Here is a 15,345-nt window from a genome sequence, read left to right on the forward strand (position 1 = left end):
AATGCGTATTCATATTTACTTAAGCTTATTACATATCTGTGTGAATCTGACCAGGCTTGTTTGTTTTGACGTCTCTTTTGCAGATAAACAACACGTGCGCCCTCGTTTGAGTCATTGTAACGTCGCGGACCTAAACCGAGTACTGCGCTCCGAGGTGTTCATTAGTGAAGACCTACAACTTAGGGCCGCCCATCTGATCCTAGGGTACGAGCCTATCTCCTCGGACTTCCAGGAGATAGAAAACGCCATAATCGCAGGTGACCGAAGACGGAGGAGAATAAACGTAGCCCGGCCCAACTTTTTGGACGACCGCGATCTCTCTGACGCCCCTCACACCGTGTTGCACAACCAGCCCATAGCGGCAGTTCCTCTCGCCATACATTCTCAGGGCATTGCCATCCCGGAGGAGCGAGTGTCCTCTTCCAACACTTTGGACGAGGAGATAGAACAATTCCAGTTCGAGGGCCCCCCACGTCCCCGCGGAAACCCGTTTGTTATTCTCTCCGACGAGGAGGAAGAAGAAGAAGCCGAGGTCTCAGGGATTGAAGGTCTAGTGATAGCACGTCCAGACGAAAGTTCAATCGAAGAAGAAATGGACACGCTTAAGGATCTCATGTCCGACAGAGGTGCCCGGGTGGCAAAGAAGAGCGCAAGGGGGTCCCAAGCTCCTCCTGCCTTGCCACCACCTCCTCCTCCTCCAGCCGACACTAAGCCTCCCACCGACGATCCTAAGAAGAAGAGAAAGGTGGACGCCGAGGTGGCTGGTGGGGAGAAGGCAAAGAAAATAAAGCAGCAACCACCGCCGGCCCAGCAGCAGAAGCCAGACAAAGGCAAAGGGCGCGCCCGCTCGGTTGAGAGTGGGGAGATCAGAGATGTGGCTGAAGTGCGACGAGCGCCAACCGTCTGGTCTCCTAACTTGAGACTGGACGGCGCGCCCATTCCCTGCCACTCCAGCATCAGAGCGGTGCAACAAGGCCATGCCCACCACGTAGCCGAGGTAGTTGCCAGCGTGGCTAAGGAATCTGCATGGGTGTTTCCGCTCCGAGAGATATGGGTTAAGGCGAAGGAATCAAACTCAGTTTGCTGGCGTTTGATCTGGACCAAATATTCTGCATTACGGGGTTCTCTAGCCTCCATGGTCCCCATGACTGGCCGAGCCACCCGGTTGAGAGTCCGAGAAGACATGGACTTCCTTACCACCCATCTTACGTACCATCTGCATGCTGCCAGAAGCTTCATACTCGGCCTCATTGTTAGTAGCGAGAAGGCCAATCTTAAAGATTTTTCAAAGACAATTCCTTCGGGGACATTAGAATGAGTCTAATACCAGACCCTCTGCGATTAGCAGCCCCGTCCACATACACTTCCCAAATCGGAGACACGCGGTGATTGCCCTAACCCGATTTTTCACCTGTGCGGGCCTCTTTCAGAGTTTCTTCCAGCAATGGCTCGGCAAATTTCGCCACCAGGTCAGCGAGGACCTGGCCCTTCCCCGAGGTGCGAGGCTTGTATTTAACATCAAAAGCCCCCAGGATGGTCCCCCACTTTGCTACCCTTCCTGAGTAGTCGGCGCTACGCAAGCAACGCATGAGGGCGGGCGCTGAGTCAGAACAACCACCGTGTGAGACTGAAAATAATGGGGAAGCTTTCGCGTGGCATGAACCACGGCCAGGAGCGCTTTCTCCAAAGGTTGATAACGCACTTCGGCATCACCTAAAGACTTACTAACATAATATACCGGTCTTTGCACCCCGTCATCATCTCTTATCAGGACCAGGCTGACCGCATGGACGGCCACTGCCAGATAAGCAAACAAAATCTCATGTGCCTCTGAACGAGACAAAATGGGTGGCCGAGAAAGATATTGCTTGAGCCGTTGAAAAGCTAACTCACAGTCCTCGGTCCATTGAAACCCTTTCCACTTATTCAACAGTTGGAAGAAAGGGCGACACCGGTCAGCTGACCGAGATATGAATCTATTCAAGGCAGCAATCATTCCCGTTAACTTCTGAATTTCTTTTGGGTTCCGAGAGCGCAAATCTGAATAGCCTTGAAATGCACCTGATTTACCTCTATGCCTCTATGAGTAATCATATATCCCAAGAACTTCCCAGACCCCACGCCGAAATAGCACTTTGAGGCGTTGAGGCGCAACTTGTACTTTCTCAGTATTTGAAAAGTGTCGGCCAAATCTTTCACGTGCGAGGGTATTGTTTTGCTTTTCACCACCATATCGTCAACATATACCTCAATGGTTTTCCCCATCTGCTGTTCGAACATTCTGGTCATCATTCTTTGATAGGTAGCCCCAGCATTCTTTAAGCTGAATGGCATGACCTTATAATGATAATTCCCCGTCGGTGTAATGAAGGCGGTTTCTGCGGTCCTCTAATGCTAAGGGAATCTGATGGTAACCCCGGAAGGCGTCCAAAAAACTCATCCGAGGATGTCCGACGGTGGCATCCACCCGGTTGATCAATACGTGGCATTGGGAACGAATCTTTAGGACGAGGCCTTGTTCGGATCCAGTGAAGTCCACGCATACCCTCCACGTTCCATTCTTCTTTTTGACGACAACCGTATGGGCCAACCACTCGGGGTAGAAAACCTCTGTGATAGCACCGGCCCTTTAAAGTTTGAGAACCTCTTCCTTCACACCCTCGGACTGATCCCTCGACGATCGCCGAGTCGGCTGCCTTCTAGGAATGATAGCTTGGATTAACATTTAAGTGATGACAAATGAAGCTCGGATCGACCGCAAGCTTCATAAGGATCCCACGCAAAAACATCCACATTGTCCTTCAAGAATCCTAACAATTCCATCTTCTCTTGGTGTGGCAAAAGTACACCGACTTGGAAGAACCTTTCTGGGTCATCGACTACTGGAAACTTCTCCAACTCCTCACAATATGTCTCCTCCCCTGTCGCCATCCCAGATGAACCGGGAGCAGTTAATTGCTATAAACCTTTAGTGACCAGGGCCGAAGATTCGGCCTCTGTCGATGCGGAAACGACGGCCGATATGCACTGCCCCGGCCACCGATTGGGCTGGGAGGACCTCTTCGACACATTCCCACGAGAGAAATTTAACTTTAAAATGCAAGGTAGAGGAGAGACGGCTCAAGAGCGTGCGGCCATGGCTTTGGCAAGGATGGCTGTATACGGAGAAGTACGCGTTAACTACAATAAAGTCCACCTAAACCGTTTCGAGCGGATTGAACGGGCAAAACGAATCGTCCCTTCGGCACGGCTGCTCCCTTCAAAACTTATGAGCGGCGAATCATAAGGAGTAAGATCTTCCAACTTGACCTTAACCCCTTGAATAGATCGGGTACATGATGTCTACACGCCGCCTTGGTCTATCATCACCCTTCTCACATCATAGTTCCCTATCTGAGGGTGACCACAAGAGCATCATCATGGGGGTCGAATAGTCCCTACCTTATCCTCCTCGGAGAAACCTAGGATGGGCAAGGTGCCCTTCAACCTCTTCGGCCTGCTACCCACATCCTCGGCCGAGGATGGGAAACCGCCATCACTCTGAGTGGGACTGCGGGGCCGTTCTGCAGTGTGCGGCGAAGATAACATTAATTGTTCCTAATGCAGGCCGAGATGAATTGTTCCTACGGTTGTTTGAAACAGGGTTGGCCGCCCTTGCCCGCTAGGGTGGCACAGGTTCTGCTTCAGTTTTCCCTCACTGACAAGCTGCTCCAAGTGGTTCCAGAGGGTCCGGCAATTCTCAGTAGTGTGGCCCACATCCTGATGGTACAAATAAAAGGAATTTTGATTTCTTTTCGCAGGGTCCCCTGCCATCTTGCTGGGCCATCTGAAGAAGGGCTCTTTACGAACTTTCTCCAGTAACTGATGCACTGGTTCTTGGAACACAGTATTTACTGCCTGAGTTGCTGCCGAGCCGGATTGCCCGAAGTAATCCCTCCTCGGCTTGTTGTTGTGGTATCTGTCTGACCTGAAATCCCTTCTCTCCTGCGGGATAACCTTCTCCTTTCCCTTCCCCTGCTGCTGGTCTTCCTCTACCCTTTTGTACTCATCAATACGATCCATAAGGCGGCGTACGCTGCGAACGGGCTTTTTCGTCAAAGACTTTCTTAGGTCGTGGTCAGTAGGAAGACCTACCTTAAAGGTATTAAGCGCCACCTCATCAAAGTCACCATCTATCTCATTAAACATCTCCCAGTATCGGTCGGAGTATGCTTTCAGTGTCTCCCCTTCCTTCATGGCCATGGATAGCAGCGAGTCCAATGGCCGAGGGACTCTGCTACACGTAATGAACCGCGAAGCGAATGCCCTAGTTAGCTCCCCAAACGAGCCTACAGACCCCGATTTGAGACCGTTAAACCATCTCATAGCCACAGGTCCCAAGCTGGAGGGGAAAACTTTGCACATCAGAGTCTCGTTATGAGAGTGCACTGCCATCCTTTGGTTGAAGTGACTCACGTGCTCCACCGGATCAGTCCGGCCATTGTAGATGGTAAAGGTGGGCTGGGTGAACCTCCTGGGGAGCCTCCCCCTCTCAATTCTCCGTGAGAACGGAGATTTAGAGAGTTGGTGCAACGCCCTACTCATAGTATCTTTGCCTAAGCCCCTAGAACGAAGCTTCTTACGTCTATGGGTTGGTTGGTCGTCCTCCTCGCCGGAGGATGTTGCACTGGCGGGGGAGCGCGACCTCGAGCTGTAGCCACCTCCCCTATCATTCTCGAAGGAAGAATTAGACGAGGACGGTGAAAACTTACGTTTAGCACGGCGCAACTTTCTCTTCAAACGATTGATTTCCTCCTGCATGGATTTAGAACCCTCCTCGTGGGTGGTGCTACCCCCGCCATGAGTATGGCTAGCACCAGGGTATTCAGTATGGACACTCCCTTCACGATCCCTTCGACGTTCAAGACGCTCGAAATGGTCTTCCAGTTGTGATCCCTGTGACTCTGCATGGCGAGAGCCTAAGCCTGCCATAATATTCATACCTCTTCTAGACTAGATTCCCCACAGACGGCGCCAATTATAAGTGCACAATTGCACCTGGCCCCAAGAACAGTGACGGGCTCAGGCCCAATGAGCCTTAAACAATATGAATTTGTAAAGTGTGGGCTTGAAACCCAGGTTAGAAGTGTGTGAGGATTAAATGACAAGCCAAAGATTGCAAACACTCGAAAAATAATGGAGAATATTGTAGATCAATCTCCTCGGAAGTAAGCCAAGAGTTGTTCTTATATTCTCCCTTTCTCTTTTTTCTTTTTCTTTTTAGATTACAAAGCCCCCCCTTTCTTCCTGTTCTAGGTTGCCCCTTAAATACTCCTCTTTTTGATACTTTGTACACGTTTTGTCCAATCTCTCCCTTAGCCTAGATATTTCCTTTCTCAGTGCCTTTGAATAGTAACCAGAAGTTTCCCTTCCACTGTTCAGGTGTCACTTCCCCATTAATGCGGCCAGGGTGGTAGGTGCAGGGTCTTTAATGTGGAGGTGGCAGCTTTTATCTTTGACATTTCTCCAACATCGGTGCTTCTAGGGCATTCAAGGGTTCACCCCTTTTAACCACTGGCCTTAACCGTGTCATTCCCTAATCTTTACCATAAAGTTCCGAGTTCTTCGGTCTCCATCCGAAGGTAAGTTCACCCTCGGATCCTCGGCGTATGGGCCGACCCATAGTACTAACAAATTCTAAATCCAGGAGCAGGTCGGTCTTCCTTAGCACGGCCCAAAAGGCCCACATTCCCACTAGGATCTTTTTACCCCCTACAGAGTTAATTATCCAAGATGATGAAAAGATTATTATTCTGGTTCATATATCATGTATTATCACTTTTGAATTTAATCAATTTGAATGTGCATGTTATAAACATAAGCTAATTTGATTTATTTAGTTAGCTTTGTTAAATTTTATTATGTAAGTAATGATTAAATTGGTCATTAGTTGAATATATTTCGAATTCATAATGAATATACATTTTATATATGTATATCTATAATTATTTTTATAATTTTATTAGGTGTTTATGTATCTTACAATACACGATTCGATACGATACACGATACAAAAAAATCAAAAATCAATTCACAATATGACAACTATGCACATCATCATTAATGAAATCCACATTTCGTGGAAACCCAGCTGCCTCATCATAGCTTCTAAGCAAGACCACTCAACCTTATCAAAAGCCTTACTCATGTCAAGTTTTATGGTTACAAGTCCTTCTGTTCCTTTTCTCGTTTGATTTATATAATACATTTTTTCAAACGCCACAAGCACATTATCTGCTATGAGTCTATCAGCAACAAAGACACTTTGAACATCCTAATGATAGATGGTACAATTTTTTTGAGGTTGTTGGCAAGGACTTCTTATATGATTCTGGAGAGTAGATTGCTAAGGCTAATAGGGCGCGATACTCAGAAATTTTTTAGGGGTTTGTGTTTTTTGGAATGAGGCATATGTGGGTTTCATTTATGCCCATCGGCATGATCCCAAAATTTAGGGTATTTAGAACACAATCAATGACATTTGGTCCTAAAATATTCCAAATTTTTTTATAAAAGATCAAAGGCGTATCGTCTGGTCTTGAAGATTTGATTAGGTGCATTTGCTAAAGGGCAGTAGCTACTTCTTCTGGTTGGAAATCTCTCAATAGCGAGTCATTCATCTCTTGTGCTACCCTGCCATCTTGAGCTTGTACTACAACATCAAAGTTGCTTGGACTGACAGAAGTATTTATGGTTGTATATTATTCCAAAGCTATCTTTTCTATAGCTTTGTCTCCTACTCTCAACACACCATTTTAATCTTCCAATCCCATAATTCTATTCCTTTAGAGTCTTTAGCTCGCCATCGTATTAAAAGAACTTTATGTTTCGTTCCCCCCGTTGGAGCCACAAGGACTTTGATCTCTACCTCCACCTTTCATCTTGGCGAGTCAACAATTCATTAATCTCCTTTCGAATGGATTGTATTTCTCCCTAAGCTATTTGTTGATGTTACCAAAGATGTTTTACTCCACCATTGAAGCTGAGACTGGCACTCCTTTATTTTGTCTTGGATTGAGGGGTCTCCATTAAAATTAGTACCAAAAACCCATGCTGATTCTACCACCTATATATAGCTTTCATCTCTAATCCACATTGATTCAAATCGAAATCTCCACTTTCACTGACGGGCTAACCTATCACTTTTGGGATTCAAGATCAAGAGGTAGTGGTCAAAGGTTGACATTGATCTATGTTGCACATTTGCATCTGGTAATAGATCCATCCATTCATTGTTTGCCTCCATTCTGTCCAATTTGATCAATGTTCACTACTCTCCAAGTCTACAATTACACCAAGTAAAGCATGGTCTAGAGAAACCAAGATCAGCAAGTCCACAGGCTTCTAAGGAATCTCGGAAGGTTTACATTTTATTGACATCTCTCTCTAACCAGCCACTTTTCTCCTCTAAATGAGTAATCTCATTAAAATCGCCAAGAACCATCCACAGTAAATTGAAATGAGAGTTGAGACATTCCAAACAGGGGAGCTATGTTGAAGGGTGGGGGGGCCATGGCCCCCCCAAAATTTTGAAATTTTTTTAAATATATACATAATTATTTTAATGTTTTCAAAATTTAGTCTACAAAAATAAAAGTTGGCCACCATAAGTATTTGAATTAGTCCAATGATGCTCTAAAAAAAATAATTAGTCTAATAGTTATAGAGACATAACTTTATTTTTCACAATTCTATTTTTTATTGTAAAATATGCTTTTATATCTATTAAATATTTGATAAAGTTTGGCACCAAACATGTTTGAATTTATCTTTTTCAACCCATTATATGGCGATTAACAAGTCATTGACTCATTAAAAAAATCTCGTCACTAAAAGTACACATGAAATGTCTCTTTAGTTGCTACATTATGGGTTAAAGCAAGATAGTTTCTAATATGTTTGGAGCCTAGTTTGTTCCTCCAAATTTTGAATCATTCATGTTTTTGAAAATTTCATTAGTTCAATTGAATGATTTTTTACTTACATTAATATAAAATTTGATAATTTGTACAGAAAATGAAACTTTTTAAGAATTTCACTATGAAAATGTTAAAAATATATTTTATTAATTTTATGAAAGATTGCCCTCAAACATAATTTTGTTTGAAAATACTAAACTCTCTTTTTTTTTTTTTGTTAGGTGTGTGTGTGTGTGTGTATAACTTATCAAATAAAAAAGTGTATGTATATATATGTGTGTATATAATATAAAAAAAAGTGTGTGTATATATGTGTGGGGGGGTTGTCTTGATAAATATATTAGTGCTACAACTTGGCCCCCCCAAACAAAAATTTCTAGCTCTGCCCTTCATTCCAAAAGCTTCCAAGATGTATGTTGCATCTAAGAGACAAGATGGCCGTAGAAACCGATCACTCTTCAAACTACATTAGCAGCTGGATCAGTAATGACTGCATCAATATTAGAGTTAGAATAAATTTCAACATTTACATTCGTTTCTTCCTTCCAGAGCAAAGCAAAACCTCCACTTTTACCTTCACTAGGCATAATTAGGCCTTGTACAAAATCCAAGTCATACTTGAGCCTTTCCATCCCACTAAGGCCAGCCTTCATTTCTATTCAGAAGATTGGCTTGGGATCTGCCCTCTCCATATCTTTGAGGGCTTGAATTGATTGAGGGTTCTCAAGCCTCCAATAGTTCCAAGATATGATACTCATTAAGCTGGGCGCATACCGCCAACCTTGATTTGTTTTCCATCTTGAGTTTCCTTTGTACACTCTATGCCTGATAACGCCTTAAAATGTATACTTGTTATATATTTATGTGGGCGTTATCTCCTTATTACTATGCTTAATTTGTATAATTAAGTCATGATTCGCATTAGTCCCTATTATTTATCTTTACATAATTTCTTGAATAAGATGCCATTCATTGTGTGTAATTTTCTACTTTTAGGAAATCATGTGAGAAAGATGAGTTTACAGGAATTTGTGAGAGAATGGAGGCCAAACTAGAATTAAAGTGGAGCTAAAGGACCATGCTTAAATGTCTACGGAGGTGCAGCTGGAGTGCTTGGATCGTCTACCATGATTGGAAGCTTCAAACAAGGAAAGAAATCAAAGAGGCAAAATCTGAAAAGGAAAAATCTAATTTGAGCACTAATCAGTATTATGGGCGTATCTCTCTCCTCAAAAATCCAATTAACACAAGGCTAGATGGGTTGGAACCGTGACTTAAATATCTAAAACTTTTGAGTTTTTCTAAATTCTCAATTTTTGAAGGCCGAAATTAACTTACAAGTTACTGTTGTAAACCTGGACGAAAATTAAAATAGTAAAAGTTTTATTTTCTTTGGACAGTTAGACGCTAGGGTTTTGGCAGAGTAAACCTTGTATTTTTCTTTCTCTAATGACAGCCTAAATTCTTTGCTAGGGCTAGGGTTTATGTTTCTTCTATACGGTATGAATATTCAATGTGATTCTTTCTAGGATTTTATCGACATATTTGATTGTTCAATTAGATTTTTTTGATATATTAGTTCTTCTATGCTTTCAATAAGTTTAATCATGTTTTTCTTATTCTTTAGATGAATTTCTAATAGTTTCAAATAGAAATCAGGCTTTAAAGTGAATGGGTTTTTCTGAAAACTTTTCTAACCGCATTATCAATCTAGGTTATCATGCGTTCTTGAATTGTCTCAGTTTAACCGAATCATAAGTATTTAATTGTATAAGAACAATCAATTATGAAATGTATAATTTCTAAGATCACAAAGAATTTCATATCGATATAGGGAAACACCCCGATGCCCTGGTATTTACATTATTGATTTAAATCGGCTTTTATTATTATCCTTATTAACAATCACCAAGCAAAAGTACTTTTCTTCTTCACCCAAATTGTTATTTAATTATATTGTCTTTGAATTTACCCTGCTCCTTGTGGTTCAACCTCGGTACTTCGAGAATTATATTGCTACGATCTCCTGCACTTAAGAGTAAGAAAGCAATGCCCTTAATTTACACGCTTAAGATCAATAATATTTGGGTCAAGCTCCTGAAGTAGAATTGGTCCAACCTGTTTCATACCACTTGTTTTTAGAAGAGTTTCTGGGCTGTGGCTTTTGTTTAATCTCTTTATTCTTCTCCAGTAGGCTTTGTTAGGCCCATTTGGCTCTTTAACCTAGCCCATTTCTTCATTATACACCATAACAGTGGAGCCCATTGGATTGCTCCTCGTTAAAATCTTGTACTTGCACTCTTCATCGTCTTCCCTGAGGCTTAGGGGCTGTTTGGATTTGCTGTTTTCATAACTCATAATCTGATTCCATCGCCCATAATTCAAAATATGTGGGTCCCACGAAACAAATCTTGAAAACTCTATCTAGATTTGTTTTCAAGTTTTATTTCCATCACTCCATTCTCTGATTTTTTATTAATGAGTTATGGAAACTGAAAACACATTTTAGTCAAACCTTTTGCTCTCTCCAACACACGTTATCTTCTGTTCTTTTTCTTTTTTTGTCTTTCACGCTGGGTCTGGGACATACCTTTCTATATTCACTTCTTCTTCTTCTTCTTCTTCTTCTTCTTTCTTTTTTTCTTTCCTTTCCTTTTCACATTGGTTTCTGGGTTTGGTTGCAAAGGATTTTTTTTTCTTTTTTTTTTTTTCCATTCCTTTTCACTAGGTTTTTGGGTTTGGGTTCTCTTTTTCTTTTTCTTTTTTCTCTTCTTTTCTTTCCTTTTCACATTGGGTTTCTGGGTTTGGTTGCATTTTTTTTTTGTGGTAAACTATACCACCATTAGCTCAGACCCACCATCTTCTCCATCCTTCCAAAATCAAGAAACAAACTTTTCAATTCAAACAATCTCCACACAAAAAAAAAAAAAAAAAAAAAAAACCCAAATTTCTCAATCATAAAAAAAAATAAAAAATAAAAAGCAAACTCAAATCTGCCCAGGCCATTGTTGCCCCCAAGTGCAGCTAATAGCCACCATGCACCCCATTGAAAATTGCAGGTTGCCCATCTAAGGCTTCGTCGGTTACAGCCACACTTCAGCAGCAACACCACAAACCCATCGCACCACCAAACCCACCAATCAATGACCACTGCGGAAAGCCATCCACCACCATTAATGAACAAATCGTCTCGAACCCAATCCACCGATCTATGCATGAGAGAGAACAAATTTTTTTTTTTTAAACCTGTTTGGTTTGGCAATGAACAATCCTCATCAATTGAGGTGAGATACCTTCAAACGCTAGATTTTGATGTTATTTTGGCGAGACTGATGTGGAGATTTTTCGACTGTTTTGTCAAAAATAGTCCAAAATAAAAGCAGAGAAAAGTTTAATATATATGAAGAGAAAAGCAGAGAAAAATGAAGGGGAGAGGCAGAGAAAGATGAAAGAGTCAGGAAAGAAAAGGAGAGAGAAAATTTTTATGACCTGGGTCAGTGTGTGGGTCCCAATTTTTTGGTTTAAAACATACCTGAGTGATGGGTGCCAAATGGGTGGGGCATAAGGAGTTGGAGTATTTTGAGTGATGAGAGTCGAAAATTGAATAAGGAGTGATGAGTGATGAAAAAAAAAACAAACAAATAGCCCCTTAATCACTCTCTTGTCACTGCTACACTCTGCACTTGGACCTCAATCAAGTTTGATAGATCTGCATCTGAGATTTCCGGTGTTGCAAAGCTTATGCAAGGCTTTGGCCTTTTCCTAAAGTATTGACTTCTCGCTCACACTTCAGGGTTGGTAGGCCAGTCGTGTGTTAGATCTTTATCTGCCCCCATGAGACATCCAGCTCACGTGGGATCTTAGGTTGACCCTCTTGCTGCAAGTGTGCTCGACCAACCCTTTGATACCCAACTGTCACATGCGACAGTTCAAGACCCTCTCCTTCCCCCGTATTCTGCATTTAGCTTGGCTGAAGAACTGGTGAGTATCTCCGCCACCAGTACGTTCCAATCCACCCATGCATGAACCTTCTTCCTAGATCACCTCTCAGACATGCCCCGTATTGGTAGAACTTTTCCTCTGCTCCAGGCACTATTGGAACACTCTCACCATCTCCAAGTTTGCCACACTGGTAATAGAAATTTGGGAGCCTCTCGGATTTAGTGCCCGTTTGGTTAGGCTTTTAGGGGCTGAAACGTAGCTTTATTTAAAAGCTGGACTTCTTTGAGCGTTTGGTGATGCAAAAACGCAACTTTTGGGTAAAAGTTGTGTTTTGGGCCAAGGCAAAAATGCCCAATACAATTATGGAGCTCTGGAGCTCCATTAGCAAAAAGTCCATGCGCGTTTTCAGCTATCCATTGAGCTCTTCCTAAAATTACCGAATTACCCATTGATAAATCATCAGTTCTCTTGTGCAGCTGTCCCTCATTCCTCTCATCTCATCTCATTGCTCTGCCTAAAATCCCTGAAGCTTAACGCGTCTCATCTCTTCTCTGCTCTGCCCTCTCCGTGATGCTACCAGTCTCTCCGCGGTAAGTCATCCGTGAATCTTCTTCCTCTTCTTCTGCTTTCTTCGTCTTCTCTGATCTGTATTTTTTTTTAAAAAATTATTTATGTCTAATCTGATATGAGAAATACATTTTGAAGGTAGAGATTTGATCAACAAAACACCAAGCAACACTGATCTGCTACCAAAAACCACCAGGTACCAACACTGATCTGAAATTTTTTTTTTTTTTTTTACCGAGTGTGGGAAAAAAAAAAATTTAGATCTTGCATGCTTTGTTGTTGCTAATGATCTATTTCTTCTCTTGCCGGGTACTGAAAAATTTTTTAGCTACATGCTTTGTAATTTTTATTTCTTTTGTGGATGCTTTGTTTGACTGAGGATGCTTTGTGGATTCTCTGTTTGACTATTAGCTCCATGCTTTGTAATTTTTTTCTTTTGTAATTAGTCACACACTTTTTGGGAAGCTGAAACAGATAAAAAAAGAATGTATTTTTAAAGTATTGGGTTGCTTCAAATTTTTTGTTTTTTGTTGTGTTTGATTTGTTTTCTCGGCAACCCAAAAGAGAGTTATTGTTATAGATTAATGGGTATTGTTCCTTTACTTGTTTAGTTATTTGTTTTTGTTGATTGGAATTTATAGTGGTTTGAATCTTGCTATGAATGGTTTGTAGACTTGTAGCTCATAATTCTAATAGAAAAAAGACAAAAGATTGGGTTTGGGGTCTGAAAATCAGAGGAGAAAATTAGTGGGGTGCGGCTGCTGCTGCACACGCATGCCCCATCAACAACAGCCACACCCCACATCAGCAGAGCACGCACACCCTGACAACAGCTACATATTTTCTTTTTTCTCCTCTGATTTTCAGACCCCAAACCCAAACTTTTGTAAGCTATACGATGTTTTTATTTTTTTTGGGTACTGAATGGTAGATTTTTTTGCAAATTTTATTGTTTATGTGATTTTTTGGTCTTTAGTAATGAGGAGTGGAAGTGTTTTGCTTCAGTTATGATTTGTTCTCAAGGTTAATAACCTTGGATACTGCAGTTGACTTGTTGGATTAAGATTATTTTTAAGATCACTATATGGAATTGTTATGTTTTGGGCAGTCTCATCTTCCTCTTTTCTAGATTCTCACGACTTGTTAAAATTTCAGTGTAAGACTTTTAAGAGGACCTCTTGTATACATATACTTGAGCACTCCTATTCGTCTCTAATAAATTATCATTTACTTAAAAATAAATAAATAAAAATTAAGGTCCACAGAAGCAGAAGAGTTACTCTTGTAGGTTTGGTAAAGAAACCCAATTTAAATGAAATGGATTGTTATGGTTTGGCATAACTTTAGCCTAGAATTATGGAGGAGATAAGATTGGGTTTCAGACAAAGGTTTTAGTGTGTTCTTCCCACCTTTTATGGCAGCAATTTTTTGGCTGTGTTTACTAACTACTGACTAGTGAGTGTACAAACGGTGACATGATGAGATTCCTCTCTAGCCCTTTCTATTTTATGCTCAGACTAGGCAGCAATTTTATTTATTTATTTTTTTCTGGATTTATTAGATCATGTTTGTAACTAGTTCACTAAATTGGAATATTATGTATTCTATTTTTTGCATTTCTTATGGTTGGTTAACTTTATAGATGGGTAAAAAGACCACTTCCAACCCCGAGGTAAAAAAGGCTAGAGCAGATTAGGATATTAATCCAACGTGGACAACTACTTTTTGTAACCTTTGTGTGGAACAAATTCAAGCCGGGAATAGAACAAAAGGTGCTGGCTTTAGTACCAAAGGTTGGTTCAATTTGGTGACCAAATTTTGTGATGAGACCGGTCAAAACTATGATAAGGACCAATTAAAAAATAGGTGGGATGTATTAAAAGGTGATTAGAGAGCGTGGGAACAATTGAGGAATCTTGACACAGGTTTAGGTTGGGATGCAGTCAAGGGAACGATTGCTGCTCCTGATTATTGGTGGAACTTGAAGTTGAAGGTGAGTTGAGTATTTTATTAATATGTAGTTAGTTGGAAAAAGTTTTTTTTTTATATTATTGTTATATGAGTGAAATTACAATTACATTTTGTAGGAATTACCCAAAGCTAAAAAATTTGGAGAGAAAGGTCCACAGAATCTACAACAACTTGAGATAATGTTTAGGGATGTTGCAGCAACTAGGGTAGCTGCATGGACCCCTTCTTCAGATACATTTCCTCCAACAGTGCCAAAAGAGGGTGCTGGTGATTCAGATGGTAGCTCCGAATTTAAGGATAACCAATGTGACATGAGTTTAGACATTGATAGTTTGCAGCAAGGACATACTAGTCAATCACGTAGTTCAGGACAAAAGCGAACTAGTGAATCAATACCCTCACAGAAGAAAAAGAAGAAGATAGGAGGAGCTGCAATGTTGGACAATCGTATTAGTCAATTAATAACTGTATGTCAGAATAGGTCTAAAGGTACTTCTCGAGAGTCACCAAGTTCAATTGATAATGTCATGGCGATTGTGAGAGCACTTCCTGGAGTGGAAAGTATGTTTGTGGTTCAAGCTTCCATTATCTTACTAAAAAGGTCACGTAGGGAGATGTTCCTAACTTTCAAGGACCCAGAGTCACAGCTGGAGTGGTTACAAGAAATGATTTATAACCAAAAGAAGTGACTAACCTTATGTGGTATTAACTATGTTGTATTAACTTTAAACTAAGTTAGTTATGTTGTATTAACTATGTTGTATTAGCTATGTTGTGTTAACTTTAAACTAAGTTATGTGATATTTAGTATTAGCTTTGGACTAATATATGTGTAATGTAAACACATTTGAAATTTTCATTACAATGTTATGTACTTGATGTTCTGAATTGTCTTGGTATGTTCTGA

The 15,345-nt window shown here is 41.1% G+C and overlaps 1 pseudogene; it reads left to right on the top strand.

The window, feature by feature from the left end:
* Positions 1 to 14,109: 14,109 nt before the first annotated feature.
* Positions 14,110 to 15,127, top strand: LOC142624078 (uncharacterized; annotated as a pseudogene).
* The last annotated feature ends 218 nt before the right edge of the window (positions 15,128 to 15,345 follow it).

Source organism: Castanea sativa, chromosome 2, assembly GCF_040712315.1.
Source record: "Castanea sativa cultivar Marrone di Chiusa Pesio chromosome 2, ASM4071231v1".
NCBI classification, from domain to species: domain Eukaryota; kingdom Viridiplantae; phylum Streptophyta; class Magnoliopsida; order Fagales; family Fagaceae; genus Castanea; species Castanea sativa.